General features: G+C 35.2%; 1 pseudogene; it reads right to left on the bottom strand.

The window, feature by feature from the left end:
- Nucleotides 1–22,498, bottom strand: part of LOC103565148 (protein downstream neighbor of Son-like) — a 116,207-nt pseudogene extending 93,709 nt beyond the window's left edge.
- Nucleotides 22,499–22,795: the final 297 nt, after the last annotated feature.

Below are 22,795 nucleotides of genomic sequence, written 5' to 3'. Positions count from 1 at the left end.
GAAAGCAATGAGAAGATGAACATAAATGGGAAAACTGAAAAGATTTTGGGTGAAAAAGTAGGAAAAATATTTTGGGGGAGCAGATACCATAATATTTGAAATTTGAGGAGACACAATGACTAGTAGAAAATCTAACCTTAGACCTTTTTATAAAACTTCAATAAAAATTTAAATTATGTGCATTTGCTTTGGATGACTGACAAGTGTCTAGATGATACCAACAATAATTTCATATTTACTTTTTTTGTTTTTCTAAAGATTGGCCCTGAGCTAACATCTATTGTCAATCTCTTTTTTCTTCTTCTTCTCCCCAGAGCCCCCCAGTCCATAGTTGTATATTCTTGTTGTAGGTCCTTCTAGTTGTGCTGTGTGGGACACCGCCTCAGCATGGCTTGATGAGCGGTGCTAGGTCCATCACCAGGATCCGAATGAGCGAAATCCTGGGCTGCCAAAGCCAAGCACACGAACTGAACCACTCCACCATGCTGCTGGCCTCTTCATATTTACTTAATTATATTTATTATATGATGTTTCAAGTCTTTGAATGCCTTTTTTTAACAATTTATGGCCTCCAAATATTTTGCATAATAAAAAGATTAAGCTGCTCTTTACAATAAACATAATTACAGGGTTTTTTTTTTTTCATTTTTTTTCCAGTTTTTTTTTTTTATTGAGTTATTGATAGGTTACAATCTTGTGAAATTTCAATTGTACATTAATGTTTGTCAGTCATGTTGTAGGTGCACCACTTCACCCTTTGTGCCCACCCCCCACCCCACCTTTCCCCTGGTATCCACTAAACCATTCTTGGTCCATAGTTTTAAATTCTTCATATGAGTGGAGTCATACACAGATTATCTTTCTCTTGCTGGCTTATTTCACTTAACATAATTCTCTCAAGGTCCATCCATGTTATTGCAAATGGAATGATTTTGTTCTGTTTTGCAGCTGAGTAGTATTCCATTGTATATATGTACCACATCTTCTTTATCCATTCGTCTGTTGATGGGCACTTAGGTTGCTTCCACGTCTTGGCTATTGTAAACAGTGCTGCAATAAACATTGGGGTGCACAGGACTTTTGGGATTGCTGACTTCAGTCTCTTTGGATAAACACCCAGTAGTGGGATGGCTGGATCGTATGGTAGTTCTATTTTTAGTTTTTTGAGGAATCTCCATACTGTTTTCCATAGTGGCTGCACCAGTTTGCATTCCCATCAGCAGTGTATGAGGGTTCCTTTTTCTCCGCAACCTCTCCAACATTTGTTGCTATTAGTTTTAGATATTTTTGTCATTCTAACGGGTGTAAGGTGATATCTTAGTGTAGTTTTGATTTGCATTTCCCTGATGATCAGCGATGATGAGCATCTTTTCATGTGCCTATTGGCCATCAGTATATCTTCTTTGGAGAAATGTCTGTTCATGTCTCCTGCCCATTTTTTGATTGGGTTGTTTGATGTTTTGTGATTGAGTTGCGAGAGTTCTTTATATATTACGGATATTAAGCGTTTGTCAGATATATGACTTGCAAATATTTTTTCCCAGTTAGTGGGTTGTTTTTCTGTTTCAATCCTGTTTTCATTTGCCTTGAAAAAGCTCTTTAATCTGATGAAGTCCCATTTGTTTATTCTTTCTATTGTTTCCCTTCTCTGAGAAGGCATGGTGTCCGAAAAGATCCTTTTAATACTGATGTCAAAGAGTGTACTGCCTACGTTTTCTTCCAGAAGCCTTATGGTTTCAGGTCTCACCTTTAGGTCTTTAATCCATTTTGAGTTTATTTTGGAGAATGGTGAAAAAGAATGGTCAATTTTCATTCTTTTACATGTGGCTTTCCAGTTTTCCCAGCACCATTTGTTGAAAAGACTTTCTTTTCTCCATTGTATGCCCTCAGCTCCTTTGTCAAAGATAAGCTGTCCATAGATGTGTGGTTTTATTTCTGGGCTTTCAATTTTGTTCCATTGATCTGTGCACCTGTTTTTGTACCAGTACCATGATGTTTTGATTACTGTAGCTTTGTAGTATGTTTTGAAGTCAGGGATTGTGATGCCTCCCGTTTTGTTCTTTTTTCTCAGGATTGCTTTAGCAATTCGGGGTCTTTTGTTGCCCCATATGAATTTTAGGATTCTTTGTTCTAATTCTGTAAAGAATGTCATTGGGATTCTGATTGGGATGGCGTTGAGCCTGTAGATTGCTTTAGGTAGAATGGACATTTTAACTATGTTTATTCTTCCAATCCATCTACATGGAATGTCTTTCCATCTCCTTATGTTGTCATCCAATTCTCTTAGAAAGGCCTTGTAATTTTCATTATATAGGTCCTTCACTTCCTTAGTTAAATTTACCCCAAGGTATTTTATTCTTTTTGTTGCGATTGTGAATGGTATTGTATTCTTGAGTTCTTTTTCTGTTGGTTCATTACTGGAGTATAGAAATGCTACTGATTTATGCAAATTGATTTTATACCCTGCAACTTTGCTGTAGTTGTTGATTACTTCTAACAGTTTTCCAATGGATTCTTTAGGGTTTTCTATATATAAGATCATGTCGTCTGCAAACAGCGAGAGTTTCACTTCTTCCCTCCCTATTTGGATTCATTTTATTCCTTTTTCTTGCCTGATTGCTCTGGCCAGGACCTCCAGTACTATGTTAAATAAGAGTGGTGATAGAGGGCATCCTTGTCTTGTTCCTGTTTTCAGGGGGATGGGGTTCAGTTTTTGCCCATTGAGTATGATGTTGGCTATGGGTTTGTCATATATGGCCTTTATTATGTTGAGGTAGTTTCCTTCTATGCCCATTTTGTTCAGAGTTTTTATCATAAATGGCTGTTGGATCTTGTCAAATGCCTTCTCTGCATCTATTGAGATGATCATGTGGCTTTTATTCCTCAGTTTGTTGATGTGGTGTATCATGTTGATTGATTTGCGGATGTTGAACCATCCCTGTGTCCCTGGTATGAATCCCACCTGATCCTCATGTATGATTCTTTTGATGAATTGCTGAATTCTGGTTGCCAAAATTTTGTTTAGAATTTTTGCATCTATGTTCATCAGTGATATTGGCCTGTAGTTCTCTTTTTTCGTGGTGTCCTTGTCAGGTTTTGGTATCAGCGTGGTGTTGGACTCATAGAATGTGTTAGGAAGTGTTCCATCTTCCCTAATTTTTTGGAATAGCTTGAAAAGGATAGGTATTAAATCCTCTCTGAAAGTTTGGTAGAATTCCCCAGGAAAGCCATCTGGTCCTGGGGTTTTATTCTTTAGGATGTTTTTGATTGCTGTTTCAATCTCTTTCCTTGTGATTGGTCTGTTCAAATTGTCTGCCTCTTCTTGAGTGAGCTTTGGGAGATTGTAGGAGTCCAGGAATTTATCCATTTCCTCTAGGTTATCCATTCTGTTGGCATATAGTTTTTTGTAGTATTCTTATAATCTGTTGTATTTCTGCAGAATCTGTTGTTATTTCTCCTCGCTCATTTCTGATTTTGTTTATTTGAGCTTTCTCCCTTTTTTTCTTTGTAAGTCTGGCTAGTGGTTTGTCAATTTTATTTATCTTCTCAAAAAACCAGCTCCTTGTCTCATTGATCCTTTCTACTGCCTTTTTCATTTCAATAGTATCCATTTCTGCTCTGATTTTTATTATTTCTCTCCTTCTGCTGACTTTGGGCTTCATTTGTTCTTTTTTCTCTAGGTCAGTTAGGTGTGCTTTAAGGTTGCTTATTTGGGATTTTTCTTATTTGTTAAGATGTGCCTGTATTGCGATGAATTTTTCTCTTAATACAGCTTTTGCTGTATCCCATATGAGTTGGTATGGCATGCTATCATTTTCATTTGTTTCCAGGTATTTTTTTATTTCTTCTTTAATTTCTTCAACGATCCGTTGCTTGTTCAGTAGTGTGTTGTTTAGTCTCCACATCTTTGTGCCTTTCTCAGCTTTTTGTCTTGTAATTAATTTCTAGCCTTATAGCACTATGATCTGAGAAGATGTTTGTTATTATTTCAATTTTTTTAAATTTGTAGAGGCTTGCCTTGTTTCCCAAAATATGGTCTATCCTAGAGAATGTTCCATGTGCACTTGAGAAGAATGTGTATTCAGCTCCTTCAGGGTGGAGTGATCTATATATGTCTATTAAGTCCAATTGTTTTAGTTTTTCATTCAGCTCCACTATTTCCTTGTTGATTTTCTGTCTGGATGATCTGTCCATTGATGTGAGTGGGGTGTTGAGGTCCCCTACTATTATTGTGTTGTTTTTAACATCTTCCTTTAGGTCTGTTAATAGTTGCTTTATGAATCTTGGTGCTCCTGTGTTGGGTGCATAGATATTTATAAGCGTTATTTCTTCTTGATGAAGTGTCCCTTTGATCATTATATATTGTCCCTCTGTGTCTCTCTTTACCTGTCTTATTTTGAAATCCACTTGGTCTGATATGAGAATTGCAACACCTGCCTTTTTTTCCTTGCTATTTGCTTGAAGTATTGTCCTCCACCCCTTCACCCTGAGTCTGTGTTTGTCCTTGGGGCTGAGGTGTGTTTCCTGGAGGCAACAAATTGTTGGATATTGTTCTTTAATCCATTTTGCCACTCTGTGTCTTTTTATTGGAGAGTTCAATCCGTTCACATTGAGAGTGATTATTGATGCATGTGGACTTAATGCTGTCAATCTGTCGCTCATTATCTTGTTTTCCTGTGTTTCTTTTCCTGTGTGCTTTAGACTACCCATTTAATACTGCAATTTCTTATGCTGGGTTTCTTAGATTTTTCCTTATCTATGATTTGAGACTCTGTTCTGTACTTTATTTTAGTGTCTACCTTGAAGTTTGTATTTAGAATCTCGTGTATAATATAGTCTATTCTCTGGTGGTCTCTTACTTACTCAACCAATACTGATTTAGACCCTTTGCTCTTCCCCTCCTAAATAATTATTTTCATTTTTTATTCCAACTCGTCTTATTAATTTGTAGTTAGAGTGCTAAGATCGTCCTTGTTTTGGTAGTTTCCTTATTTTTACCCTAATGCTATAGTTGAATATTTGCTATCCTGTTCTGGTTCTATCCATCGGTCTCCCTAGTCTGTGGATTGTGTCCCCTTTCTCCCTTTTTTCTTTTTTCAAGTATGAGAGCCTTCTTGAGGATTTCTTGTAATGGAGGGCTTTTAGTTACAAATTCCCTTACCTTTTGTTTGTCTGGAAAAGATTTAATTTCTCCCTCATATCTGAAGGAAATTCTTGCTGGATAGAGTATTCTTGGCTGAAGGTTTTTATCCTTTAAAGCTTTGAATATATCACTCCATTCTCTCCTAGCTTGTAGGGTTTCTGTAGAGAAATCTGCTGACAGTCTGATAGGGGCTCCTTTATAGGTTATTCTCTTTTTTTTTCTTACTTCCCTGAGTATTCTTTCCTTATCATTCCTATGTGCCAACTTTACTATTATGTGCCTTGCGGTGGGTCTTTTTACATTGACAAATCTAGGAGATCTAAAACCCTCCTCTACACACATTTCTCCGTTGATCCCTAGATTTGGGAAGTTCTCTTCAATAATTTCATTAAGCACACTTTCTGCTCCATTTTCCTTTTCCATATTCTCAGGAATTCCTATGATCCTTATGTTCTTACTCCTCATTGAATCCATTATCTCTCGGAGATTTTCCTCATTTTTTTAAATTCTTAGTTCTCTTTCTTCCTCTGTCTGGCGCCATTCAGCCTGTCTGTCCTCGATTATGCTGATTTGCTCCTCTATGTTGTCTACACGGGCATTCAGGGAATCCGTATTCTGTTTTATCTGGTCCATTGTGTTTTTCATCTCAAGTAATTCTGTTTGATTCTTCTTTATGATTTCAATCTCTTTTGTGAAGTAACTCCAGAACTCAGCTTGTTTCTCTATCTTTCTCTCTACCTCATTGAGTTTTTTGATTATAGCTGCTCTGAATTCATTATCACTTAGTTTACCTAATTCCAAGTCCTCAGGACTTAATTCTGTGTTTTTATTGTTTTCCTTCTGGTCTGGGGCTTTTATAAATTGCTGGATGGTAGAGGAGCGGTTTTTTCTCATGGTGGTAGAATTCAGTTGCAGTTACAGCCTGTCACCACTAGATGGGGGTCGAGAGCGGCGTGTTAGCTCTCCGCCTTGGGGCAAGATGGCTGCGCTCACTGGCTTTGTTAGGGGGGAGGGGCTGTTACACGCGCCGGTCTGGGTTCAGATCAGTTCTGTTCTCTGGTCTCCCAAGGCCCTTGATTTATAGGGTCCCCGCAGACGGAAGCTTTCCCCCCATCAGCGGGTCTCCACTGAATCAGAGGCAGGAGTCCTGGATGATCCCCCGGTCGTGCGGCCCCTCCCCCACTCCTTCCCGACATGCGCCACAGCGATCGCAGACTCTAGGGGAGGGAGCGATGTTCTCTCCTACCGTTCCAGCACCTCCGAGGGTGTAAGCAAGGTGTATGATCTCTGACTTCTTGGTGTTGTAGGTCTCTAACGAGCTGGCATTATGTTTATTCTCTGAAATTCAGTTCTTCCAATCTTTTGTTGTATTTTGGAGGGGAGAGAATCCCAGGTCAGCTCACCCCGCCATTTTGCTCCGCCGAGAAGTCCCATAATTACAGGTTTTAAACTACATCGTCTCTGACTCTACAATTGCTTTCAACAGTTACAAAAAAGCAAACATCATCCTTGTTTTATTATCAATTACTACTTTGAAAAAAGCTTTAGAAATCTCCTTCCCAAAGACTAAACTGCTGAAATATTTTAAAATACAAATATATGTGATCATGATTATATAATTATATAAAAATATATAACTGTATATATTTAAATATATATAAAACTACACACACATACATTTATAAATATATATTTCTCTTCAACTCTCGAACTTGATATATTCCTGTATTGCTTCTGATTTACTTTTTCTGTTGTTTCCACTCACAGTGTCAAGCACAAAATTCCATTAAATAAATATGGCTGTTTCTACATATTAGTGTTTCATGGCAATATATGTGATTGGCTCAAGTTAATGTTTTATGTTTGCAAGAAGACATATTTGAAAAAAATTCATTATGAACATTGTAAGGGTTTGAGCCTATCAGGCTTATGTCTTCTAATATTAATTATTTTAAGATGTAAATGGCATATTATCTAAGGTTCATTTATACATAGTAAGATATGATTGAATAGTAAATAATTTAATATTTTTGCATGCTGAGGTCAAAATAAAAGTGTGTGGTACAACTTTTCTCTCCTTAAAATGATGTATTTTATTAATCATAATTTCGATATGTCAGTAAAATTTAGATTACTGACAACATAATTTTTTGAAATTAAAGCAAGTTGTCAAAATATATGAATGACAAAGGGGCAAGTGCGTACTCTCAAATTAATTGTGAAAATTCAAAGATCAAAAGAAAGAAAGCTTATTCTAGTTAGCCATTGAGTAGCACATGAATATATATTTATAGTATAACATTCAATATTTCTAACTCTGTTAATTAATTCGGGACATGTGATCTTTGGGGCTCTATTTTATCCATCCCAGTGATAAAGATCATTCACATCAAACTGAAGAATTACTTCTACACAGAACCCTTCCTTACTCCCTGTATAGGTCAATCACAGTATTATAAATTCTCATAAAAAACAAATTTCTTTCCTTTAGAGTTCTAATATTAATTGTAATTTTTAATTTACTTACTACGTATCTGCCCAATTAAACTGCATGAGTTCAGTGACAAAGTCTAAGATCTGGCATATAGTAAGAACTTTATTTATATAAAGTGTGTACTTATTATTTGTTTAAATTAAATTTTGACATAAGGAAGGATTATTTGAAGAATATTTCATGATCACCTACAAACTATTAGTTTCATTGTACCTACTCTATGGCTTACTGTTTCCTTTATGCTGCAGAATAGAAAACCATTGTCCAGGAATTCAGTGCCATGAAAATGTCTCCCCAAGTAAAATTGTGGGCTTCCTTTTAACATAACTATATAACATTGCTTTTAACTTTGGCCATGACTACTAGGAAGTTGGGAGATAAAATAAGTGGTTAATTGCTGTAAAGATCTCATCCTAGGTATGGATACAATTATTTTTCTTCCCCTAAATTGTTTTTGTAATCTTCATTTTAATGATAAATATTTCAATCATATTTACTTGCTATTTTGATGAGTGAAAAAATAAAAGTGTCCATACAAGTCAGTACCATAAAAATCTTAATGTTGTTTTTGGCAAAGGATGTAAGAATGAAAGGAAATATGGAGGATAAGGGATAAAACCAACTATACTTGATTAAGTAATGTTTATCATAATTTCTACTGAATTCTATTATATAATAGAGAATTTGATATGTTGCCTAAAAGTATTTAAAACACGCAGATTCCAGTTAGCTATGTTTGAAAAAGTACTGTAAGAAAAGATATCACAAGGAGGAGAGAAATTCAGAAGAGAATTGGCCGGTCTGCAAGCATACACGAAAGTGAATAAAGGCACTACGAGATTTCAGTTAGTTGTAGGACTGGAAGAGGCACCAGACTCTTATCTTCAAATATCAAAATATAAACTTGAAAATGCTTGAGTGACAAAGACTGATTGATTCTCAGTCTCTTTGGAAAGAACAGAGCAATTTTATGGTTGGCATATCTATTTTTAAAATCTCTGAATGAATTAAGTTGTCTCAGAATACAAGTTTAATTTAGGGTAAGGGCTCCAGAAAATTACTGCAATTGTGTTTAATAGTTTAGGGAAAAGCCCAGTGGCATGGCTCTCCTACAGAGACTTGATAGAGTCTAATTTGCCACCTTAATGTGGGAAAGAAAAAGAATCGCACTGTGGGAATGAAACCAAGAAAACACAGCAGAAATAAAAGTTCATCCAGCAAAGAAGCATAGGTGTGACTATTACAAATAGAGCTGAGTGAAATTATATAGATAAAAAGTTATGTTTTGGAGAGTTGTATGCTTTCAAAAGGATCTCTGTGACTTTACAAGACTAAAATGTCCTATGGTCAGCAAACATATATAGGCAGGAAAGAGACTGAGAAAACTTCCCAGTTATAAAAGAAGGAGAGTCACTTAATCTGAAGGAAGAAAGCATGGTTGTCTCAGATGCGTCCAGGGAAGTAAAAAAGAATGCAGGTCTAAGAGGTCAGAACAAGACCATGGGGAACATGAACTGGGGAGTTGATTCACAACCTAATCAAGGAACATTCTCTCCTCCCATATAGAAGAGTCTTCAAAGTACCTACAAAGATTTATATGGATTAATCACTCCTGCATTTCCAATCTACCCTACTGGAAACAAATGTGTTTATTGTGGGTAAACTTTGTATATTGCAAGAGGGGAGGAGGCAACTTTCCTAAATATTTGATGGACCTGATGAAGAGATCACTGTGCATTAGCCAAAGATCCTGGATTTTGATGTGGTTGCGGAAAATGAGTAGGGCTTCAAATTGTCTCCTTTGAGGTGAGAGAGAAGGTATTGTGCAGTGTATTAGTTAGGTTCATCAGAGAAACAGAACCAACAGGATATATACATATATACAGAAAGAGATGTATTACAAGGAATTGACTCACACAATCATGGAGCTTGAGGAGTCCCAAGATCAGCAGGGTGAATTGGCCATCTGGAGACACAGGAGAGCTGATGCTGCAGTTCAGTCCAAGGCTGAGGTATGAGAACCAACAGAGTTGATGGTGTAGTCTCAGTTTGACTCTTAAGGCCTAATAACCAGGAGACTTGATGGCTTAAATTCAACTCTGAAAGCCAGCAGGATGGAGACTGAAGAAGAGCAGATACTTCAGTTCCAGTGGGAAGGCAGGAAAACTCTTAGGTCCCAGCTCAACGAAGTGGGCAGAAGGAATCCCCTCCTACTTTAGGCAGGGTCAGCCTTTTTGTTCTATTTCATCCTTCAACTGACTGGATGAACCTAACCCACAAAGGGGCAGTGCAATCTGCTTTACTGGTCTATCACTTCAACTGTTAATTGCATCTGAAAAAACTTTCTCACAGACACACCCAAAATAATGTTTGACCAACCATCTGGGCACCCCATGGTCCAGTCAGGTTGCCACATAACATTAACTACCACATGCACATAGGAAGGAGAGCACAGAAAATACTTGGTGATTGGAAGGGAAAATTATATCAACCATTAGAACTAACCACGGAATATTTTCACTTGTACTTCCCCACCATCTTAAAGTTAGATGTGGCCATATAACTTGTTTTGACCAAAGGAATGTAACAAAAGTGATAAAACAGGCAAATTTGAGGAACCAGCGTGCAACTCATCACTTTGTCTTTCCTTCACTCAAAGGGATCAACAGTACTCCAGGTGGTGTCTGCTCTGGTATCTGGGTCCTGAGTGAGGACAAGGCATAACAGAACTCTCAGACTACTCATCGTGAACATGTAACAGAGAAACTAACTATCGTTTAAGCCACTGAAATTCACTGTTTGTGTATTACCACAAAATACATTAGTAGTAAAGCTTCTCTTTCTCTTTCTAAAACATAATTTGTCTTAGACTTAAAATTTTCATTAAAGGTAAGTTTTTTTAATTTATATTTTCTTCTAGCAAATTTTTCATTTCATGTAGTTTTCAAAATTACTTCAAATACTTAAAGTAATTTTCCTTTGTAGCTTATTGATCTTACTTAAATTTTAATGTTGATTGGTCAAAGTTATGGGTTACCCTTATCATTTCTCTTCTAAAAGAATAGATTCTTGTATTTATTTATTATTAAATCTACAATTTTCCTCTTATCTAATCCATTAATTTCTGTTTCACTCCTTCACTTTTAAGGGCTCATTCTGTTTTCCTTATTATTATATAATTTATTATTATTCCTTACTATTAAATTATTTCTATAACTCCTTGAAATAAATGCCTTTTTTAAAGTTTTTACTCTTTTTAGCTTTTTGGTACAATACATCGAGGCTATTGACTCTTTCTCATGAATAACTTGAGTCATTTAATCGGTTTAATAGGATCTGCTATGAGATTTTTTTATAAATAAGTAGTGTAAAATTTGTATTTTGATACAATTACATCAATAAATTAGATTTATCACACTGCATGTCATCCACAAATTAGAGTAGGTTTCTAGGATATATTATACTAGTGTATTTCATTTGAATGTGAGAAGAGGTTAAATACTATATTGTATTTCAGTAGTTTGATGAAGTAGAATTTAAAATTGGCAGTTTTAGTTCAATAGCGCATGTGCAGTAATTCTATTATTATTTATGTGCTAAAGTGTAATTTGAATTGTAGATTTCAAAATAAACACATTTGTACTTTTATTGGTGGTAATAAAAATTCAGGATGAAAATATTTGATAAATGCACATTTCCAATGAACTATGTAGTAGCTTATTATTCTATTTGTATTGTTATCTATTTTTCTATCTGTATTGTCATCACTTAAGCAATATAAACTTTTGACATAAATATTGGTGTTAAGCAGTTCTATTCAAATTTCTGAATGTCACTTGTTTTACTCTTTTTCAATATTGTAACACAAAAAATATCAAATATTATGTAATAAAAGTCTTTACCTAGGTTTATGAAGCAGGAATTTTTTATAAGAAAGAATAATTAAAAAATAATTAAATAAGGGCTGGCCCCGTGGTCGAGTGGTAAAATTTGCGTACTCCGCTGCAGATGGCCCAGTGTTTCATTGGTTCAAATCTTGGGCGCGGACATGGCACTGCTCATCAAACCACGCTGAGGCAGCGTCCCACATGCCACAACTAGAAGGACCCACAATGAAGAATATACAACTATGTACCGGGGGGCTTTGGGGAGAAAAAGGAAAAAAATAAAATCTTTAAAAAATAATAATAATTAAATAAAAATAATTAAAAATAAAGAATATTGATGAAATTAGGTAGTATAAATTTAACCTAGGGAGTGTGCTACTATTGTTGTGTCTTCCAAGTAATATCTCATCTGATTGTTACAAAAATCTTTTGAATTCTATACCTTACTCAGCTCATTATATTGATAAGAAAATTAAATATTAAAAGGATTAGCAAAGTTGACAATTTTGTTGGTTGATACATATTAACACATGAATGGGACCCAGGCATTTGAAAACCAGAGTTCATGAATTAACAACTACAACACTTTCCATGTTGAAGGATACATGCACTTTTATCAATTTATTATTATATCATGACATCACATATTTTTAAATATAATTTAGGATAAGGAAAAATAAATACCATGAATTTAAATATTTTCCTTTATTTTTAAATACATTGACTTTTGATAGGGAAAATGTCAATAGAATGAAACATATATATACTGGGACTCAAATACTTAATTACATTTTGTCTTCTGATTCAATGATATCACATTTTTTAATCGATAAAAATGTTTCAAAAGTCTTAAAATTTCTCGATTTCATAAATTCAGTAAAAAGAATGTTAGCTTATCGTAAAATGTTTATGGATATGTATATATAAAGAGAAAAAAATGATGCATGCTAATTTATGTTACACATGTATTCAAATCAAAATGGAATTTATTTGAGAATTTTATTTGTTTATACTGAAATTCCAAAAAATAAGGAAATGGAAGTTAGGTTTGCTACAGTAAGAATAATTATAGCAATTGAATTATTCTGAATACTTGATAAAAAATGTTACAGGTTACATTCCAAATAAGAAAAATATTTATAGGGCAATATTACTCAGATTTGGATTGCTTGCATATAAAAGGAATATTACTTACCTTCACTTAAAAAACATACTTCCTTTTATAATGTTAACATTGGTCTATGGCTTGAGATAAAATAAGCTCATAATGTGTTGATACTAAACAAATTATCTGGAAAGGAAATTTCTCTAAGTTTTATCATGATTATCCAAAATGGAGGTGATTATGAAAAAATAAAATAGATTGGAGCCTAGTTTTATTTTTGTAGAGAATGCTAACTCTTTTCCCTTTATGATTCAAGACAGAAAAGTTGTATTAGTCATGTTAATTACACATAAATCAAATTTTTTTAAATATGTCATAAACCAGAGCTAAACACACTCATCTCCATGAACTGACCAGTAAAGTACAATATCTGACATTAATAAATCTGTTCTCTTAAGAAAAATAAAGGAACAGAGGCAACGTTGATTAATATCTCATTCTCTTAACTAGGTCAGTGTGAGACTTTGGGTCCTTCTTCAGAAAGAACTTGGTAGGAAAGGAAGTGAGGAGGAGAAATCAATGCATACTTCAAAGCTACAAAGGACAGGCTGACTCTCTTGTTAGCTACTGAATCTTATTTGAACTAAATTTTTTCTTTTAGGTTCTTAATGAACCTAGCCTGTAAACACTAAGCCATGCTTGAAACAGTTTTCTCAGACATCTTTAATAAATTATAGGCTTAATTGTTATAATACATAACTCTCTGGTTATCATACAAATTTTAACAGTTGCTTTGGGCTTGGGCAGAACATGACTCTCTATGTCCAATCTCCAGGAACAATTTTCTTGCTATCTCCTGTCTGGTGCTGAAGCCAATGCCACTTGTATTAGGTTTTAGTGACTGTATCAGGCCACTCCTTAGACAATTTTCATACTTTTAAGCTCTTACTAGATTATGCTATAGTAACAAATAACCTCAAAATCTCTTTCAACAAATGGCTTATTTCTCACCTATGCTACATTTCAACTGCAAATCGGCTTTGGCTCTGTGCTGTGCTGCTCAGTTCTGCTGCACGTATCTTCTTCATTTAAGAATCCACTCTGAAAGAAGAGTCCAAAGCTACGCCATGCTGTTAGTGTGGTGGATTGGAGAAAGCAATGGTACAACCATCAAAAGGATTTTAAGGTTTCTTTCAGAGCAATACACATCCATTGTTTTTACATTTCGTTGTCCAAAGCAAGCCATTAGGTCAAAGTTGATGTCAATGAGAGAGGAGGAGAAGTTCCTGCCATAAAGAATCCATGAAGGTCACATGGAATTTAGGGGAGAAATGTAATTAGACGAAGGGCGTCGGTAACTGGGAATAGCGTAATCAGCTATAACAAGTGTCCATTTAATGTGTTACTGCTAGACATACTTTGAGTCTTATGAAAACTCTCAGTAAAACCGTAAGTAGTGAATTTTTTCATTTCAACTTTCATTTAGGAAGCCAATCTTTCTCCCAAGCAACAAAATAACATCTTTTTTCTTCCTTCATATGCCCACCCACTTTTCCTCTGCCTGTCCTTTCTTCTCCCCTCAACCCTTTCCTGTGTGTCTTTGTTAATTGTCAAACACCTGAGCCAACTAGATAGAAAAATAATTCAAAATAGGGGAATTCATAGTTTAGGGAGAAAAAAAGCAACATAACCATGGAATTATTTAGACTTTCCAAGGAAGCAAATCATTCGAAAGAACTCCATAGAGAATATTGTGAGGAAGATCCCATCCTACACACACCACTGATATTTCATTAATACAGTTGAGAAACTGAACTCAAGAAAATATTGAAGTATTTGCAAAAGAGATTATAAAAACAAATACATCCCCGTGAGGAACTCTATATGATCATAAAAATGAACATTAAAAAATAGGAATAGACAACAAAAGAAGAATTCAAAAAAGACCAGAAAAGACTCTCCTTTCAACTAAAAATTTTTACCAATTAATAGTGTAAAGGAAATGGAGTATTAACATTAGAAATATTTTGAATAATAGAACTTATCTCTTTCTATAGCAATGTGTTAGATTAAGGAGTTAGCCCTATAACCCGTGGGCCAAGTCAAACCATCTACCTGTTGTTGAAATAAAGTTTTATTGGAAGACAACTATGCTTATTGATTGATTGATTGATTGATGCATTGTCTATGCATGTTTTCATGCTGAAATGGCATAATCAAATGGATGCAACAGAGACTATATGACCACAAAGCCTAAAACATTTACTGCCTGGCCTTCTACAGAAAAAGTTTGCTAAGCCCAGGTTTCTATAACTACATATTCAACTGTTCTTATTCCAAAAGTAAATTGACAACATAGAATTGTTTTACATTATTAACAAATAATGTATCTTAATGAAGTCTGAGAGTAAAACATAACCAAAATGTAAAATTCAATTATTCTTAAGGATACATTTCTTAGCCAACTCTAAATATTGGTTTTAAGATTCTGCTTTTCAAAGTGGACAACCATAAAAACCCAAAGCTGCATGTGTAACGTCAACTTACACAGGATTATCTCTGTCTTATCATGCTGCTTACTACTTACTAATCAATGAATTTACATGAAATTCAACACCACAATTGAAATTTTAAAAATATGTGTATATATATATATATTAAATACAAAGTAGTATGGGAAATCTGAATGTGAAACATATTTGAATATCACCAAAGAGAGAGTGAAGTAAAGAAGATAAGACCAATGCACCAATAACAAGTAAATATTTGTTTATTTTTTTTAATGTATAGATATATGAAGGAAATCTAAAAATTGGTGGGATTAGTGATACATTTTCTTTGACATCTTAACATTGCAGCTGTCATTTGGAACAAGTTCAGAAGTCTGCTTAGAGGCTCAATTAAAAAATACAATTTTATTTGCAAGGGGAAATGATAAAATAGGAAAATTATAGCTTTTTTTTCATTTTTTTATCAGTAAAATTCAAGCCACTGTCATAAGTTTGCAAGCTGTTTTCATACTGATTGCTCAGTGTTGCATCATCTAAATTATGCTGAATTTCCACCTCATTCTCAGCAGGAGTTTTTCTGATGAGAAATTAGCAGATGTTTAGTCATTAAATATTTCAAGGTGGTTTTCAGTCACAGACATCAGTAAAATAATGCTAACATCTCATTTTTAAAAGAAATGTCTTTGAAGATGTTTATCTACCGTATTTTAAATATATATTTATATTCACAGAAGGAAATAAGAAGTCTGATATTTTCCTGTCCCAGTGAATGAGTCTTAACTAGATGTGTGCTGCCTTGAAAAGATCCTGTGTTTTGTGGGATATCTAAGCTGACTAATTGACACAAACAAACCTACCCTGGGTGTGGGTTTTCTTAAACTGTGAAAGATCCTTTACACTGTGAAGATATGCTGGCATTTTCAAATGCCAACCTTAGCCAATGTAGTTAGTTAGGCATATTTAGACTTTCAGAGAGTGAAAACGAGGTTAAAAAGGAAAAAAAACTTTCTGCTGTCGTCTGAGGGCATTAAAACTTTAGTGACAGGACCAAAGAGAAGGTAGTGTGACACCAAAATATGCATTTCTAACTTTAGATTCGGGTCAACATACTTCAAAAGAGACTTAACAATGTTGCAATTTCTTGTATGACATATGCATGCACCCTAGTCTTTGGTTGGCAGGATTTGTGAGAATTGAGGTGATAACCTAGGAGGAAATAGAAAAAATAAAGGTAGAAGCCCTGAAACTGTTTATTCAGAACGCTTCTCTCTTACTCTCAAGTTTCTTTTCTATAAGAAAAAAAGAAAAACTACTTTGCTTCCTGATTGTGAGTGCAGTACGTAATTATTATAAATAATATGAAAAATAAAAAATATATTTCAAAAACGTAAAATCTTTCCCTATTTCTACACAATACAACAATTAACATTGATTGCTCTTTTTCTATCAGTAATCTGTTTTTCTCCCACTAAATATAATGATAATGGGTAGAGGAAAAAAATTTTAGACTTTCATTTAATTTTTTTTTTACGAATGACACTAAGCTCCATCTCTCTCTGTCTCTCTGGAGTATAACTTTGAAACATTGTGACGAGATGTTAATTTGGAAATTTCCTGTGAATGTCTGAGATAGCATAGGTAGCAGATTCCAAAGTGAGTTGGGAGACTGGCCAAAATGCAAATTTCCAAGGAAACAGTTAAGCATTCCACTTTCCAACACTTTTGAAAAACCTCACTTAAATCAAGGATATAAAAAGTCAAGAGGGGTTTTTAAAACTGTGTGTTTCTGAAGATATGTCCTTGAGGAAAATTATTGCCATGCTCTGAAAGTACCTCCAAATTCCAAATCAACTGTCACCCCCAAGAAATGAAGGATGAAGGTGACTTGTGACCCTAAACTTGATGAGAAGCCCTGCAGGGAGATCACTCAGAGAACCGCAACGTGGTGCCCTGCAGTTCTGGGCTGACCCAGGAATGATTTTGGACACTTGCCTGAGGAATCTAGAGATACCAATCTGTGGCTACCTGTCATTGGCAGCACTTTGGGTAGAGAAGAGAGGAGAGAAAGAATGTGGGCTTCCAGGGGGTTGTTGCTTACTTTGTAAATCACTGCACTTCTTTCTAACAACTGTAAATAGCAACTGAAACATGAAACCCAGGGGGTAGTCATGGTACGCATTTTAAAAGGGATCCTGCCTCAGACTATCTTCTAGGCTAGGATGGCAGGATCATAAAGCAGGTCTAAGCGAGGTAGACAAAAGAAAAATCACGTATTGGAAAGGGAGCAGGAGAAGCCAGATGAAGGAGAGGCACTGCTTCTGAGTGAGGATTCTCTGAAGTGCCCACTAGAAAGGACAGAGGCAAAATGAGAACTTGGCTATATGCTTTCCTCCTCCCACTTACCACCACCATGTTTGAACTCTGGCAAGGTATGAAACAGTTTTAGTGAGTAGAGGGGGAGGACGGCAAGGAAGAGGGAAGAAGGACCATATTCCCCGCATGGAGGGCAAGTGGAAACCTCCAGGTTCCGGAAGTGAAGTGAGAAATCTCCCCTTTGATCAATGACTGAAGTATAATTAACATATCGGATGAACAATCTCATTTCTTGGAGACTGTGTTGTGAAACTTAACTGTAAGTCTATTCTAACATCTAATATCGATCAAAAGCCTTTGGCCTGCTGGAGTTTCCATCCAGTGACATTGAAGGAGTGAGAAGGGAAGCAATAGATTTTAATGGCATTCTTTGGTTAACGCATATAGCCTATCAGTTATTATATATATTTATATATATATCTCTCTCTCTCTATATCTTTGGGTAATATCATTTTCCTGTTATAAAGTTTGTGTTTAACAAAGTAGATAGAAACTTAACACTTACTGAAGTCAAGTTTGATGAGCAGATAATTGTTCTCATAGGTTAGCTATTTGTCAAGGTAAGCACACTGTTGGCCTGATAAGGCAACCATATGCCCAAATAAGAAAACCATTTACCCAGAAAAATTGGTTTGTAAGAGTTTTCGGAAGCAAATGAGAAATTATTTATTCTTTTGCCGTCTTGACTTCCTAGACAAAAATATCCTGGTGCAAACAGCTAAGTAATGCAGACTCAGGCAGCCTCGATTGTCAGTCCCCTCCTTGTGTACATTCTTATCCAGAGTTGGAGGATAAACCACCATCTGGGATAGTGAGTTCCGATGTAGAGGCTGCATATCAGTGTCCCACTGGCGGTATTTTATTCTCTGCGAGCAATCAGTTTTCTCACTCTTTTTGTTGCATGATCCTTTGTTTTGGCTTACTTGACAGAACAGAGATTCCAAAATAGCATTTAAGACTCTGGAAATCACATGTTTGAACATTGACACCGACTAATATTTGGAGATTGATTGTGACCAGAATTTTCAGTCCACTACTAAGCCCAGAGTAGACAAATGAAACCGAAGAAGAGCACCCTTCCTTAATCCCAAAAGACCACAAAGCCCCGTATATGATGTCCTTGCTTGTTTCCTAGATGACTTTTGTAATATTAAAGACACTGGGAATGCTTATAATGATGTATGTAAAAGAATGTTCTCCGTAGATGAAACATATTCAACCTAGAAAGGACAATTTTATATTCAGGACTGCTCTGTTTTACACTCTGTCAACTCCCATGCACCCCTCAATCTTTTATGGCTTTTGGGTTATTGGTACTGCCTCTGTTTTCTCTGAACCATAGCTTGCAGGATTTTCCCACTTTCTGAGCCTCTTATGCTTTGTGAAATAAAGCTTTACGATAAAAGAAAGAAATTTAATTCCGAATTCCCCTTTAGTCGTTAAGGTGCTATGCTTTAAATCAAGGCCTACCTGTTTATGTTTTCATTTTTTTCTTCATTTTGAACTAACTTAGGTAGCGATCACCTTTTCCAAAAGGGAGAATTAATCAATCAAATTTAACCCTATGTGCCATGAGGGTCTGGGCTGAACTTAAGCATGAGTTGACCAAGATAGGAAATTCCTGTTCATCTTTCTGCTAGGAGCCAATAGTTTTTTCAATTTTTAAACTTTATTGTGAGATAATTGAATTACAATAAACTGAACATGTTTAAAGTGAAGAATTTATCACTTTTGATACATATTTCCACCCCTGAAACAATCACCACAATCAAGATAAATATTTTTGTCACCACCAAAACTGCCTTAGTATACCTTTTAAAGCAAAGCTCCCTCCATGCGCAACCCCAGGCAACACAATGACTGACCAGCTTTCTTCTAAGTAGTTTGTATTTTGCATAACTTTGTATAAACTGAATACAATATATACGCATTTTATTGAAGTATAATTGACATACATTATATTACTTTCAGGTGGACAGCATAATGATTCCATATTTTGTATATATTGGGAAATGATCATCACAATAAGTGTAGTTACCTGTCACCGTACATAGTTATAGAATTTTTTTTCTTTTGATGAAAACTTTTAAGATCTAATTCTTAGCAACTTTCAAATATGTGCTACAGTTTTATTTACTGTTGTTGTCATGCTGTACATTATATCCCATGATCTATTTATTTTATAACTGGAAATTTCTACCTTTTGATTCCCTTCACCCATTTCACCCACCTTCCATCCCCACCTCCAGTAAACACAAATTTGTTGTCTGTATCTATGAGCTTGGGTTTTGTGGGATTTTTTTTCGGACTCCACATATAAGTGAAATGATATGGTATTTGTCTATCTCTGATTTATTTAACTTAGCATAATGTCCTCAAGGTCCATCCATGTTGTCAAAAATGGCAAGATTTCATTCTTCGATGGCTGAATAATATTCCATTGTATAGATATACCATATTTTCTTTATCCATTCATCCATTGACGGACACTTAGGCTCTTTCTGTACCCTGGCTATTTTAAATGATGCTGCAAAGAACATTTCAATGGATGGAAATACAATATATATGCATTCTTGCCTGGATTTTTTGACTCAGTATAATGACTTTGACATCCATCCTTGTTGATTCGTGTGTCAAAATTTCCTTCTATTTTATTGCTGAATGGTTATCCATTATATGACTATGCCACCATTTGTGCATTCACACAATGATGGACATTTTAGTTGTTTCCATTTAGGGGATACTATATATAAAGTTGCCATGAACATTTGTGTATGAGGCTTTGTGTTGATATGTGTTTTCATTTTTTGAGGGGGCTGGTAGGAATGGATTGACAGGTCATATTGTAGGTAAACAATGATCATTTAAGAAACCGTTCAGGGCCCAGCCCCATGGCCAAGTGGTTAAAGTTCTGCTCACTCTGCTTCAGTAGCCTGGGTTCGTGGGTTCGGATCATGGGCGCGGACATATTCCACTCACCAGCCACATTGTGGAGGTGTCCCATATGCAAAAGTAAAATAGAGGAGGACTGGCACAGATGTTAGCTTAGGGCTAATCTTCCTCAAGCAGAAAAAGAGAAGGATGACAATGGATGCTAGCTCAAGGTGAATCTTCCTCGGCCAAAAAAAAGCAAAACAAAACTGTCAAACTTTGTACCATTTTATATTCCTTCCAGGAATACATGAGAATCAAAGTTGCTTCACAAACTCACCAACACTTGGCATAATCGATTTGTTTTTTAATATTAGCTCTTCTAATGGGTGTGTAGTGCTATCACATTGTGGCTTTAATTTGCATTTTTCTGAAGGCTAATGACGTTGAGCGTGTTTTCATGTGATTATTTGCTATTCTTATGTCTGGTGAAGTGTCTGTACAAATCTTTTACCTGCTTTGAAATTGTGGTTTTGTTGTTGTTATTCTTCTATTATTGACACGTGTTTTTAAAATATTCTGGTTACAGAACCTTTATCTGATACACAAATTCATGATACTTTCTCAGTCTGCATTTCTCCATTTTCTTAAATGTATCTTTCAAAGAACAAAAACTTTAATTGTGATGAAATTCAACTTCTCATTTTGCTCTGTTTTACAAGTCATGAATTTTTTTTACTAAGAAATCTTTATTTACCTCAAGGTATGAAAGATATCCTCCTACTTCTGTCTAAAAATTTTATAGTTTTCAGTTTTTCATTTAGGTCAATGATCCATTTTGAGTCAATTTTTCTCTATGGTATGAGGTGAAATTTGATGTTTGTTTCTTTTCCAATGGATATTTTCTTGATCCAGCATACTTTGTTGGCTTCATTTTTCCTATGAAATTGCTCTGGAATCTGCTTTAAATCAGTTAACTATATATGTGAGCAGATGTGGAATTCTTGTTCTTTACCACTGATTTACAAGTCTATCTTTTTGCCAGTACCAAATCACTTTGATTAGTATAGAATTATAATTTATGGTAAATCTTGAAAATAGATCAAGTCCTCCAATCTTTTTGTGTTTTAATTTCTTTGATTATTTTATGTACTCTTCAATTAGGCTTATAGCTTATAGTCAACTTGCTAATATTCACCAAAAGCCAGTTGGAGTTTTCATTGGTATGGAATTGAATCTATAGGTAAATTTGAGAAGATTTGCTGTTTTAACAAAAATACAGTCTTCTAATTCATGAGCGTTACCTATCTTCCCATTTATTCATGTTATATTTAACTTCAATATTTTGTGGTTCTGAGATCACAGGTTGTGGACATCTTTTTGTTAAATTTATCTCCAGGTATTTATGCTATTGACCCAATTATAAATGGAATAATTTTTAAATTTTTCTAATAGTAACCAGAGTACACGCAAAATATTGATTTTTATATATTAACCTTGAATTCTATGACCTTGCTAAATTTATTACTTAGTTCTGGTAGTTCTCATGCAACTTTCTGGAATTTTTTTGTAAAAATCATATCATAAACAATTAGAGAAGTATTTACTTCTTTTTTTCTTCTCTTTAGGCCCTTTATTTATTATTTGCTTTGTACAATGGATGGGACCTTCAGTAAAATACTGAAGAAAAGAGAAGAAGGTGGGCATCCTTGCCTTATCCCTGATTTCAAAGAGAAAAATTTGAAGTCTTTCACCATTGAGTATAATGTCAGGTGCAGAGTTTCATAGAAGCCCTTGAATAATTTGAGGAAGTTTCACCTACTTTGTTAGCGTGCGGAGTCAATTTCGACTCCTAGGGACTCTGTGTATGGCAAAGTAGAATGCTGCCCAGTCTTTTTGCCCCATCCTCTCACCTTCTGGCACTGTATCAGACAAGGCTCCACTGCTATTCATAGGGTTTCCATGACCAATCTTTTCAAAAGTGGGTGGCCAGTTCCTTCTTCCTAGTCTGTCTTTGCCTAGAAGCTCCACTGAAACCTGTCTCCCATGGGTGATGCTACTGGTATTTGAAATACTGGTGGCATAGCTTTCAGTGTCACAGCAACACACAGTCATCACAGTATGACAACAACCAACAGATGAGTGGTGTGGTTCCCTGACTGAAACACAAACCCAGGCTGTGGTGGTAAGAGTGCCAAATCTTAACCACTAGACTACTATTCCTGATTTATTAAACATTTTTATCATGAATGTGTTGAATTTTTTTCAAATTTTTTATGTATATATTGAAAGGATCATGTCCTTTTTTCCTGTTAATATGGTAAATTACATTGTGCGTTTTCCAAATGTTAGACCAACTTTTCACTCTTGGAATAAACAGTATTTGGTCCTGATGTGTTACCCACTTTATCT

The sequence above is a fragment of the Equus przewalskii genome, chromosome 27, assembly GCF_037783145.1.
Source record: "Equus przewalskii isolate Varuska chromosome 27, EquPr2, whole genome shotgun sequence".
Taxonomy (NCBI): Eukaryota; Metazoa; Chordata; class Mammalia; order Perissodactyla; family Equidae; genus Equus; species Equus przewalskii.
The sequence above is the reverse complement of the archived record's forward strand: the minus strand, read 5'-3'. Positions and strand labels throughout refer to the sequence as shown.